Genomic DNA, 13,934 nt, shown 5'->3' on the forward strand with positions numbered 1-13,934 from the left:
TAGGTTGAATTGAGCCTTCAGAGTCACTACTTGCGCGATGGCATCCAGCTGACAAAGCTCAGTCTGCTCGTGGAGAGGATGTTTTGAAGACTCCAGCATTTCATAGAAGGCCTTTGCAGATTCCTCCATCTCATCGTCCGAATCACGAGCATCATCAAAGTCTTGCATCATGTCTTCAATCCCGGTACCATGCTCGTCGGTGCGACGACGAATCACCTCAGCTCTGGCACGTTGGTCAGACTCACCATGAAAAGTCCACACCGTATAATTAGGCGTAAAACCCCACTTCTGCAGGTGTTTACCCATTTCAAACTCTGTCTGCTTTTTCCAGTTGTCGCATTTGGGACAGGGGCACCATGTTTTATTCTGGCCATTTGCAAATGCGGCTCTCACAAGCCCCCTGGTTTTTGTTAACCATTCATGGGTCATGTCTTTCTGACTAGGGTGACCAGTGTACATCCAAGCACGATCACTCATGTTGCCTAGCTACCTATGGGGGCACAAGAAATAAATATATAATTCATCATCTATATTCATACGCTAATCAAGTTTGTCAGTTTTATTACGTCCATGCAACCTACACGCTAATAGGTAAAGATAGGTCCTAATCCCACCCGAGTATGTGTAGACTGGGTTCGTTTTCCCATGCTCTGCTCCAGATGCGACGCAGAATTTCATCAGCACCTCCCCGCTGTTCTCCTGATACACGTCTCGGCAATAAGCAGAGAGGATGTGTACCCGGAGAACAACAGGGGAGGCACTGACGAAATTCCGCATCGGATCCGGAGCACAGCATACGGGAAAACAAACCTAATCTACACATACTCGGGCTATCCATGGATAATGTTGGACAATTCGAAAGGATGGCGGTTATAAATATGCAAAGAAATGCATATTTATAAATGTCGCCCTTTCGAACGGGAGACGCATACTGGTCATTCATACTCATGATTGAAGAAACCTATAGCTAGCAAGTTTCACCGGCACGAAGACCGGGACAGAGCAAATTAAGGGGGTAGGAGGAGAAGTCATTTGTGCTCACCGACAAACGCAAGGGCGGAGCTCGTCCAACGCACGTGGAGGTCGACGATCAACTGCACATTGAAATTCACCCGATCAACACAAATATGATGTTTTTATAATTAACATAATCAGAAACTATGTGACCTAACTCATAATTTACAAAATTATGACCCCGTCGGCTTAGTGGCGTCGATGGTCGGTGGTGTCGGGTATCGGTGGCGTCGATGGTCGGTGGTGTCAGGTGTCTGTGGCGTCGGCGGTCTGTGGTTAGTTGTGTCGGTGGTCGGGGGTTAGTGTTGTCGGGGGTCGAGGATCACTGGTGTCGGGGGTTGGGGTCTCTTTGGTCAACAAGAGGTCGAAGAGGTGTCGGCGGTCGGGGTTCGGGGTCAATGGTGTCGGGGGTCGGGGGTAGGGGGCCGGGGGTCGAGGGTCAGGGGCGTCGGGGGTCGGGGGTCGAGGGTCAGTGGCATCGGGAGTCGAGGGTTAGTGGCGTCGGGCGTCGGGGGTCGAGGGTCGAGGGTTAGTGGCTTCTGTAGTCGAGGGTCAATGGCGTCGGGCATCGGGGGTCGGGGGTTAGTGGAGTCGGGGGTCGGGAGTCGGGGGTCGGGGGTCAGTGGTGTCGGGCGTCGGGGGTCGGGAGTCGGGTCTCAGTGGCGTCGGAGGTCGGGGGTCGGGGGTCGGGGTCCTTTTCTTTCTTCTTCTCCTCTCCCCTCTTCTTCTTCTTCTTCTTGATCATCATATTATTATTCTTCTTCTTCTTTCTCCTCCTCCTCCTCCTCCTCCTCCTCTTCTTCTTCTTTCTTTTATCTTTCACCTCCTTTCCTCTTTCTTCTTCTTCTTCTTCTTCTTCTTACTTTTTCTTCTAGTTTATTATTCTCTTATTTTCTTCTATATTATATACTATATGTCTATACTATATACTATATGTCTATACAGGCCCGGGCCCATGGGTGTGCAACCTGTGCATCCGCACAGGGCCCCCAGTTTTGGGGGCCCCAGATTTTTTAAACAAAGTATTGGCTTATAGCCCATTTTTTTGTAGAAGGCCCAACTTGGTAGCACGCAGCCCATCAAATGGATCCACCACTGGCTCCTCTCTCTAGCCCACAACAGATCAATCTGGTGCTGGTCCAAGAAGCGCAGTGTGTGGGCACCGACATACATGCAGCCGCCGCCGCGCACACGCTACATGTCCAGCACACAAGTACGATCCCCCGCCGCACGAGCCGCTCCATCCGAGGAGGACCTGTTGTGCGAAGCCACCGGGAACATCGGGGACCTAGCCTGATTCACCGGGTTGTCTTTCCTCTGGGGCTGGTAGTGCCGCCCACGAGTCTAGGACATCGTCAAGTTCGATCTACATGGCGCGGCTTAAGTCCTGGAAGCCAAACGCCAGGCCACTTGGATCCCCTCCTCCCGGTGAGCTCATTCTTGACACTAATAAAGTCTTGTTGATGTGATGTTGTCCATAATCCCTTTTATTTTCTGTCAGAATTTCATTCATCTTGCTATATGTAAATTTGAGTGTATGTGATGTCCCAATTTCAGTATTTTGTTGTACAAAATTCAGTGTTGGTGTTGTCCAATATTCACTGTATAGGCTCTCTATGTTTTATTTTATACATTGTCTAAATTTCTGTGTACTTCCTCTGCTATTTGACTGCCATTTATCAAATGTTTTGCCGCCGTTTATTAAAGTGCACAAGAGTTGGATATAACCCTCAGTTCTTTTTTTCCTCGGCCCGCACGAGCTTGCCTTATTGTTTCAAGGATGAACTTGCCGATATAATAATCAATGGGAACAAAATGTATCAAGTTTGTATTATTTTCACTAAAACACTACTACATACAATGGGAACAAAATGTATCAAGTGTGTAATAATCAATGGGAACAAAGTGTCTATACTATACACTATCTACTAGTTTAAAAGAAAAAACAGGAAAAAAAGAAAAAAACTTACCTGCAGTGGGAGGAGGGCAGTGGGAGGAGGGGAGGGCGAGCTCTGGCCCTGGGCGGTGGGGAGGAGGGGCGTGGGGAGGACGTGCGCGGGGAGGAGGGGAGGGAGAGCTCCGGCCGTGGGGGTGGCGCCCCTTTGCGGGGAGGAGGGGAGTAGGGAGCTCCGGTCGTGGGCGGCAGGGAGGAGGGCCGGGGGCAGGAGGGCCGCAGGGAGGAGGGACGTGGGGAGGAGGGGAGCGGGGACCTCCGGTCTTGGGCGGCGGCGGTGGGCCGGAGCAGCGAAGGGGGTGGTGGCGGCGGCGCTGTAGTGGGCAGGGGCGCGTGCAAAGAGGCAGGAGATCGAGGGGAGCGGGGGTGCAGCGTGCCGTTAGGTGAGCGGGGGTGGGGGCTGGGTGCCGTTAGGGGGAGCCCCCTTTGCCGTCTGCAGAAGCTGGGAGGCGGACGGCAAAGGGGTGGGTGGGGTGGGGCGGGCTTCGGCCGTTAGGGTGGCACCCCTTTGCCGTCTGGGTTCTCTTTGCCGTCCGCCTCTGGGGCCTTTGCCATGCGTCAACAGACGGCAAAGAGGTGGCCGACGGCAAATAAAACCTTTGCCATCAGCAACCTCTTTGCCGTCTGCTTTGTGCCAGCTGACGGCAAAGATGATCTTTGCCATGAGTCAGCAGACAACAAAGGCATGGTATATGCCAAATTTCTCAATTCCAGTAGTGTTTGGCTGAAGATCGTGCTGCTGTTCTTGAGGAGTAGCCACCACCATTGTTGTTTTAGTGATCACCACGACAATAGTGGTTCAATTTTAGGAGCAGGAGCATTTTCTTCAGTTTGAGCATTTTCTTCAGTTTGAGGAATTTTCTTGTTTGAGGAGCTAGTTGCAGTAGTTGAAGCTGCATTTTCTTCAGCTGATGCAGCTGATTCTTGAGAAGATTTCTCATGAATGCTCTTTCCATCACAACCGGTGAGAATCTCAGTTGCAGTAGGAGTTGGAGTGATTTGAGCTGACCTTGGTGAGTGTGGATGAGTTTCTTCCCATAACTCATCATGGATTACAGGTGTGCGGCATCCAATTTCATCATCACCCTCCTGTTCTTCAGTGGTTTTCGGAGGTGTGGTGGTCTGAGGAATATCATCAAAATTTGTATTTCCTCATCCATTTCTTCATCCACTTTAGCGTCATTCATTTCTTCATCTTCTTCTGGAATGACATAGTCCAGACCGAAGGGAACAATGATGTATGATGGTGCTACATTGAGAGGAGTAGCATCCACCAAGGCTAATGAAGATTCTGACGGTGTAATCTTCACACGTTTGGCATCTGAGGACTTTGAAGCCATTGAAGCTTTTCTCTTTTTGGCTTCCTTTTCTGCCGCTTTGGTTTTCTTCACGTCTGATGCAGAAGGAGTCACTTTCTTCACCTTTGAGGTTTTTGGTGAAGTAGCAATTTCATCAGGCACTGCTTCATTAGTGTTAGGACTCGCAGTTTCTTCAGCTAGAATATTCTAGGGAATTTCATCAGCAGCTGGTTCTTCATTTTCATCTTCCTAAGTCAGCTGAACAGTATAGCTTGGCAGAGGTTGTGTCTGCGGCTTTCAAGCAGCAGCTCTGCTATTGTATTCATTAACTGTAGCAGTTGCAGCCTTGATGAATTTCACTTTGACCCCTTGATGATCAGACCGAAGACTTGTATATTTGTCCGTGAGGGTTTTGAGATCAGCTTGAGTTGATACAAGTACTTCAGGTGACAACTTGAGGATATTCTGCTTGAGGAATTTCTCCTTTTTGACTTTGGCAGCCCTGGCTTGCTTGGCTTACTGCTCTTTCCATTTAGCTTCATTGATGAAAGTAGCCACCATGTGGCTGACGCCAGGGGGAAGCTTCAAATCATCAATCGGTGTGTTTGGATCTTCATACCAGAGGTCGATGAAGTCCAGCAATACCTTCGGATCCATAGCAAGAGAATGGAACTACCAGAGGCTTGTGGAACATGTTCCTGTTTGTTTGTGATGATGGCTTGGAGTGTTTCATCATCAAATTCTTCACTTCCTTCTCATGCAGAAGGAACGTTGATAAATTTGTTCAGACTTGGCTTGGTACCTCTACCAGTAGTCATCTTAGTCTTCAATAGAAAGGGTGAAGACTTTGAAGCTGATCCAATAACAAAGGGCATTGAGGAACTTGATTGTCCAGGTTGAACCTTACTGAGATGCTTTTGTTTTGGGGGTGAAGATTGTGGTGCTGTTGAGGATTTTGCAGGCATTGCAAATTTTGAGACAATTTCTCTTTTGTTACAGTAGTTGAAGCTTTGGATTTCTTCATCACAGTGTTCTTCTGAGGAACTATTGTAGAAGAGGCCTCAACAGCTGAAGAAGTGGCAGCAGTGGCTGCAGCGACAGATTCTTCATTGAATTTCGTCACAACTGCTTTTGCCTTTTTCTACAATTTAGAGAAGTATTTGTCTTTCTCATCAGGGTAGTCCTCTATAGTGGCTACACTTGAGCGATGAGATGCTTGTTGATCACCCTGTGGCGGCCTTTGTTGGAAATATGCCCTAGAGGCAATAACAAATTAGTTATTATTATATTTCTTTGTTCATTATAATCGTTTAATATCCATGCTATAATTGTATTGACTGGAGACACAAATACATGTGTGGATACATAGACAAAACACTGTCCCTAGTAAGCCTCTAGTTGACTAGCTCGTTGATCAAAGATGGTTAAGGTTTCCTAAACATAGACAAGTGTTGTCACTTGATAACGGGATCACATCATTAGGAGAATGATGTGATGGACACGACCCAAACCATAAACGTAGCGTCTGATCGTGTCATTTTATTGCTACTGTTTTCTGCATGTAAATGTATCTGTTCCTATGACCATGAGATCATGCAACTCCCGGACACCGGAGGGATACCTTGTGTGTTATCAAACGTTGCAACGTTACTGGGTGACTATAAAGGTGCTCTACAGGAATCTCCAAAGGTGTGTGTTGGGTTGGCATGGATCAAGACTGGGATTTGTCACTTCGTGTAACGGAGAGGTATCTCGGGCCCACTCGGTAATACAACATCACAACAAGCCTTGTAAACAAAGTGACTAAGGAGTTACTTATGGGATCTTGTATGACGGAACGAGTAAAGAGACTTGCTGGTAACGAGATTAAACTAGGTATGGAGATACCGACGATCGAATCTCGGGCTAGTAACATACCGAAGGACAAAAGGAACAACATACAGGATTAACTGAATCCTTGCCATAGAGGTTCAACCGATAGAGATCTTCGTAGAATATGTGGGAGCCAATATGGACATCCAGGTCCCGCTATTGGTTATTGACTAGAGTGTGTCTCAGGTCATGTATGCATAATTCTCGAACCCGCAGGGTCTGCACACTTAAGGTTCGGTGACATTTCGGTATAGTTGTGTTATATGTGTTGGTGAGCGAAGTTTTGTTAGGAGTCCCGGATGAGATCTCGTATGTCACGAGGAGTTCCGGAATGGTCTGGAAACCAAGATTGATATATAGGAAGTTGGTATGTGGAGTCCAGAAGGTTTTCGGGCATTGCCGGCAGTGTACCGGGAGTGACGAATGGGTTCCGGGGGCCCATTTGGTGGGCCCACCATGCCCTAAGGGGTCCAAGTGGGTTTATTGGATGCCCAATAAGGCATAATGGGCTGACAAAGTCATCCAAGGAAAGCCCATGAGGAAAAGGTGGAAAATCCAAAAGAGGTGGGAAATTAAGAAAGGAGTCGTAATCCAAGTAGGATTGGAGGACAACTCCTCCCTCCTCCACTTCGCCCGACCCAAGGGCTCCTCCCTTGTGGCGCAAGGCCTACCACCTCCCTTCTCCTATATATACTAGAGGTTTAGGGATGTTTGACACATAACTTTGCCACGTGCAACCCTAAACCTCTACTTCGTAGTTCATCCTCTAGATCGGTTTTCTGCGGAGGTCGGGAGGAGCCCTGCAGGAATAGATCAGCACCACCAACGGAGCGCCGTAGCGCTGCCAGGGAACTAATCAACATCCCCGTATCTCTTGCCGTATCAAGAAGGAGGAGATCGTCATCGAGCTCTACCTGTGCGGAACGCGGAGGTGCCGTTCGTACGGCACTTGATCGGAACGGATCACGAGACGGTTCATGGGATGGATCGTGGGACGGTTCATGGGACGGATCGTGAATAAGCACCACTACATCAACCACGATTATTAATGCTTCCGCTTAGCGATCTACAAGGGTATGTGGATCCGATCTCCCTCTCGTAGATGATCATCACCATGATAGGTCTTCGTGTGCGTTGGAAAGTTTTTGTTTCCCATGCTACATTCCCCAACAGTGGCATCATGAGCAAGGTTCATGCGTAGATGATATCTCGAGTAGAACACAAAAGAGTTTGTGGGTGTTGATGTTCTTTTTGCTGCCCTCCTTAGTATTTTCTCGATTTGGCGGTATTGTGGGATTGAAGCGGCCCGGACCAACCATACTCGTACGCTTACGAGTGACCGATTTCATCGACTAACATGCAACTTGTTGCATAAAGATGACTCACGGGTGTCTGTTTCTTCAACTTTAGTTGAATCGAATTTGACCGAGGCGGTCCTTGGAGAAGGTTAAATAGCAATTTGCATATCACCGTTGTGGCTCTGCGTAAGTAAGATGCGATCATATTAGATACCCATAATAGCCATGTAAAACATGCAATAACAAATTAGAGGACGTCTAACTTGTTTTTGCAGGGTATGCATCTGATGTGATATCGCCAAAGACATGATATGATATATTGGATGTATGATATGATCATGTTGTAATAGTTAAATATCGACTTGCATGTCGATACTACGGCAACCGACAGGAGCCATAGGGTTGTCTTTAAACCAACATTTGTGTTTGCAGATGCGTTTACTATATTGCTAGGTTGTAGCTTTAGTAGTAATAGCATAGATAGCATGACAACCTCGGAGGCGGCACGATGATGGAGATCATGGTGTGGTGCCGATGACGATGAAGATCATGCCGGTGCTTTGGTGATGGAGATCAAGAAGCACAAGATCATGGCCATATCATGTCACTTATGATTTGCATGTGATGTTAATCCTTTTATGCACTTTATTTTCCTTAGAACGATGGTAGCATTATAAGGTGATCCCTAACCGAAATTTCAATAAACCAGTTGCACACGCGGAACACTCGGGTTAAACCATTGTTCAAGAATTCGTCCGATTAACCAGTTAACTTGCCAGTTAATCGCTACTCTTAGGGTGACCATATCGAATAACACATATTCATCGTGTTAACTTTCCAAGCCGATTAATTGGCCAGTTAGACCGATTAATGAGTTGTCATACCGATTAATTAGTTGCGAGACCGATTAATCACTAGTGGCCTATTAACTGATGGGCAAACGAATCCCAAAATTTTGGCACATAATGCCTCCCACCCCCTCTTTCTACTAAATTCCTTGGGTTTGGCCCTCCTCGCGCTTCCTCATGCTCCTTTGATACCCTCCTAATCTGGCTGGTGGCTAGTCGTGTTCTCACCGGTGCCAGTGTCCACACTACATCTGCAAGATCTAGTTGCTCCGCCATTCTGGTCGCTTGCCTCGACCCCACCCCCCTTGACACTGCCCATGCTCTCCCATGGGATGCTCCCCAATCCCTTCCTCAATGGCATCACTAGCATGCAAGGTACTACCATCTTCCCCCCAATACCTTAGTGGAGAATCCAACATTCATATATTAGTAGATTATGAATTACAATTTTGTAGATGGATGGATGGAACTGTTTGTTTTGGTTGTTATCTATAGTATATTATGTGATGTATGCTCGCAAGTATATGGATAAGTTTATATGTTTATTTGCTCATTTTAAATTTTGAGTTTTTATATATTTAGATGTATAACGATTATTAATTTTACCTCTTATCTATTTTGTATATGCCTACAATATAATATTTTGGTATATTACATAGCTAGGTGCATGGAATTATGGTATGATACATAAAAAATTGAGATATAAGTTGGCAAGTTTTTGTTTAATCTACCGATTAATGGTTGACCGATTAATCCAGTTAATAGGCCGATTCACCGATTAATCGCTACTCCCAAGCCGACCGAGCAGCTACCAGTTCCTGATTTCTTGAACAATGGGTTAAACTTGACGAGCCTAGCATGTACATACATGGCCTTGGAACACAAGAGACCAAAAGGTCGAGCATGAATCATATAGGTTATATGATAAACATGGAGATGTTCACCACTGAAACTATACTCAACTCACATGATGATTGGACTTGAGTTAGTGGATTTGGATCATGCGCCACTCGCATGACTAGAGGGATGTCTATTTGAGTGGGAGTTCTTAAGTAATATGATTAATTGAACTAATTATCATGAACATAGTTAAAATGGTCTTTGCAAATTATGTTGTAGCTTGCGTTGTAGCTCTACTATTTTAGATATGTTCCTAGAGAAAATTTAGTTGAAAGTTGATAGTAGCAATTATGCGGACTGGGTCCGTAAACTAAGGATTGTCCTCATTGCTACATAGAAGGCTTATATGCTTAATGCACAGCTCGGTGTGCTGAACCTCGAGCGTCGCCTGTGGATGTTGTGAACATCTGACATACACATTCTTTGATGACTACGTGATAGTTCAGTGCATAATGCTTAAAACGGCTTAAAACTAAGGCACCAAAGACGTTTTGAACGTCATGGAATGAAATTGGGATTTCATGCTCGTGCCCTTGTTAAGAGGTATGAAACCTCCGACAAGATTCTTTGTCTACAAAGTAATGGTGAAAAGCTGAATCGTTGAGCATGTGCTCAGATTGTCTGAGTGCAACAGTCGCTTGAATCAAGTGGGAGTTGATCTTCCAGATGAGATAGTGATGGTTCTCCAAAGTCACTGCCACCAAGCTACTAGAGCTTCGTGATGAACTATAACATATCAAGAATAGATATTATGATCCTTGAGCTATTCGCAATATTTGACACTACGAAAGTAGAAATCAAGTAGGAGCATCAATTGTTGATGGTTAGTAAAACCACTAGTTTCAAGAAGGGCAAGGGCAAGAAGGGATACTTCATTAAACGACAAACTAGTTGTTTCTCTAATGAAGAAACCCAAGGGTGAACCCAAACCCAAGAATAAGTGCTTCTGTTATGAGGTAAACGGTCACTGAGGCGGAACTATCCTAGATACTTGGTAGATGAGAAGGCTGGCTAAGTCGACAAAAGTATATTGGATATACCTGATATTGATGTGTACCTTACTAGTATTCCTTGTAGCACAAGAGTATTAGATACCGGTTCAGTTGCTAAGTGTTAGTAACTCGAAGTTATAGCTACGGATTAAAAGGATACTAGCAAGGGTGAGGTGACCATGTGTGTTGGAAGTAATTCTAAGGTTGATGTGATCAAACATCGCACGCTCCCTCTACCATCGGTATTCGTGTTAAACCTAAATAATTGTTATTTGGTGTTTGCGTTGAGCATGAACATGATTGGATTGTGTTTATTGCAGTACGATTATTTATTTAAAGAGAATAATGGTTATTCCATTTGCTTGAATAATTACCGTCAATGGTTTATTGAATCTGGATCGTAGTGCTACACATGTTCATAATATTGATGCCAAAAGATACAAAGTAGTAATGATAGTACCACTTACTTGTGGCACTGCCACTTGAGTCATGTTGGTATAAAATGGATGAAGAAGCTCCATGTTGATGGATCTTTGTACTCACTCATTTTTGAAACGTTTGAGACATGCAAACCATACCTATTGGTATAAACGCTTGAAGAAACTCCATACAGATGGATCGTTTGGACTCACTCGATTTTGAATCACTTGAGACATGCATATCATACCACATGGGCAAGATGACTAAAGGCCTCGTTTTCCAGTGAGATGGAACAAGAAAGTAACTTGTTGTAAGTAATACATTTTTGATGTTTGCAGTCCAATGAGTGCTCAGGAACGAAGTGGATATCGATATGTTCTTACTTCACTGACGATTTGAGTAGATACATGAGTATTTACTTGATGAATCACAAGTCTGAAATATTGAAAAGTTCAAAGCTATTTCAGAGTTAAGATCGTCGTGACAAGAGGATAAACGGGATAGGCATTAGAGACAACCACATTCACTTTAAATAGGGCACCACATAATTCCAGTGAGATGACACCGTATGAACTATGATTTGGACAAACCTAAGCTGTCGTTTCTTGAAAGTTTGGCGCTACGACGCTTATGTGAAAAAGTTTCAGTCTGATAAGCTCGAACCCAAAGCAGATAAATGCATCTTCATAGGATATCCAAAACAGTTCGGTGCATCTCCTATCTCAGATCCGGAAGCAAAGTGTTTGTTTATGGAAATGGGTCCTTTCTCGAGGAAAGGTTTCGCTCGAAACAATTGAGTGGGAGGGTGGTGGAACTTGATGGGGTTATTGAACCATCACTTCAACAAGTGTGTAGCAGGGCGCAAGAAGTTGTTCCTATGGCGCCTACGCCAATTGAAGTGGAAACTGATGATAGTGATCATTAAGCTTCGGATCAATTTACTACAAACCTCGTAGGTCGAAAGGTCGCGTACTTCTATAGACTAGTATGGTAACCCTGTCTTGGAGGTCATGTTGTTGAACAACAATGAACCTACGAGCTATGGAGAAGCGATGGTGGGCCCGGATTCCGGCAAATGGCTGGAGGCCATGAAATCCGAGAGAGGATCCATGTATGAAAAGAAAGTGTAGATTTGCAAGAACTACTAAGTAAATATGGATCTTTAGAAGGAAGACAAACGATGATGGTGAAAAGTCACCATTGAGAAAAGCTCGACTTGTCGCAAAGATGATTCCGACAAGTTCAAAGAGTTGACTATGTTGAGACTTTCTCACTCGTAGTGATTGTAAAAGTTTGTTGGAATTATGTTAGCAGTTGTTGCATTATTTATGAAATATTGCACATAGGATGTCAAAACATTGTTTCCTCGACGGTTTCCTTGAGGAAAGGTTGTATGTGATACAACGAGAAGGTTTTGTCGATTCTAAGGATGCTAAAAAGTATGCAAGCTCCAGCAGTCCTTCCAAAGAAGTGATGATCAAACTGGTGCGACCATCTCGGAGTTGGAATATACGCTTTGATGAGATGATCATAGTTTTTGGGTTTATACGAAGTTTATGAGAAACTTGTATTTCCAAAGAAGTGAGTGGGAGCACTATAGAATTTCTGATAAGTATATGTGGTTGACATATTGTTGATTAGAAGTAATGTAGAATTTCTGGAAAGCATAAAGGGTTATATGAGAGGAGTTTTTCAAAGGAAGACCTGAATAGAGCTACTTGACCATTGAGAATCAAGATCTATAGAGATAGATCAAAATTCTAAACGGAACTTCCAATGAAATGCATACCTTGACAAGTTTTTGAAGGAGTTCAAAATAGATCAGCAAAGAAGGAGTTCTTTGCTGTGTTGTAAGGTGTGAATTTGAGTAAGACTCAAAGCTCGACCACGACAGAAGAAAGAGAAAGGACAAAGGTCATTCCCTATGCCTTAGTCGTAGGCTCTAAAGTATGCCATGCTGTGTACCGCACGTGATGTGTGCCTTGCCATAAGTCTGTAAAGGGGTACAAAGAGTGATCCAGGATTGAATCACTGAACAATGGTCAAAGTTATCCTTAGTAACTAATGGACTAAGGAATTTTTCTCGAATATGCAGGTGATTAAAGAGTTCGTCATAAAGGGTTACGTCGATCCAAGCTTTGACACTAATCCGAATAACTCTAAGGAGCAAAGCAGATTCATATAGTGGAGCAGTCATTTGGAATAGTTCCAAATGGCACGTAGTAGCTGCATCTACAAGATAACATAGAGATTTGTAAAGCACACACATATCTGAAAGGTTCAGACACGTTGACTAAAACCTCTCTTAGAAGCAAGACGTTATCAAACCCCAGAACTGTATGGGTGTTCGATTCTTTAAAATCACATAGTGATGTGAACTAGATTATTGACTCTAGTGCAAGTGGGAGATTGTTGGAAATATGCCCTAGAGGTAATAATAAATTAGTTATTATTATATTTCTTTGTTCATGATAATCGTTTATTACCCATGCTATAATTGTATTGATTCGAAACACAAATACATGTGTGGATACATAGACAAAACACTGTCCCTAGTAAGCCTCTAGTTGACTAGCTCGTTGATCTAAGATGGTTAAGGTTTCCTAACCGTAGAGAAGTGTTGTCACTTGATAACGGGATCACATCATTAGGAGAATCATGTGATGGACAAGACCCAAACCATAAACGTAGCGTATGATCGTGTCAGTTTATTGCTACTATTTTCTGCATGTCAATGTATCGAATCTCGGGCAAGTAACATACTGAAGGACAAAGGGAACATCATACGAGATTAACTAAATCTTTGACATAGAGGTTCAACCGATAGAGATCTTCATAGAATATGTGGGAGCCAATATGGACATCCAGGTCCCGCTATTGGTTATTGACCAGAGAGTGTCTCAGGTCATGTCTGCATAGTTCTCGAACCCGCAAGGTCTGCACACTTAAGGTTCGGTGACGTTTTGGTATAGTTGAATTATATGTGTTGGTGACCTAAGTTTTGTTCGAAGTCCCGGATGAGATGCCAGACGTCAAGAGGAGTTCCGGAATGGTCCGGAAATGAAGATTGATATATAGGAAGTTGGTATTCGGATTGCGGAAGGTTTTCGGGCATTGCCGGCAGTGTACCTAGAGTGACGAATGGGTTCCGAGGGCCCACTGGATGGGCCCACCACGCCCCAAGGGGTCCACGTGGGTTTGTTGGATGCGCAATAAGGCATAATGGGCTAACAAAGTCATCCAAGGAAAGCCCATGAGGAAAAAGTGGAAAATCCAAAAGAGGTGGGAAATTAAGGAAGGAGTCCTAATCCAAGTGGGATTGAAGGAGGACTCCTCCC

Source organism: Hordeum vulgare, chromosome 7H (genome assembly GCF_904849725.1).
Source record: "Hordeum vulgare subsp. vulgare chromosome 7H, MorexV3_pseudomolecules_assembly, whole genome shotgun sequence".
NCBI classification, from domain to species: Eukaryota; Viridiplantae; Streptophyta; class Magnoliopsida; order Poales; family Poaceae; genus Hordeum; species Hordeum vulgare.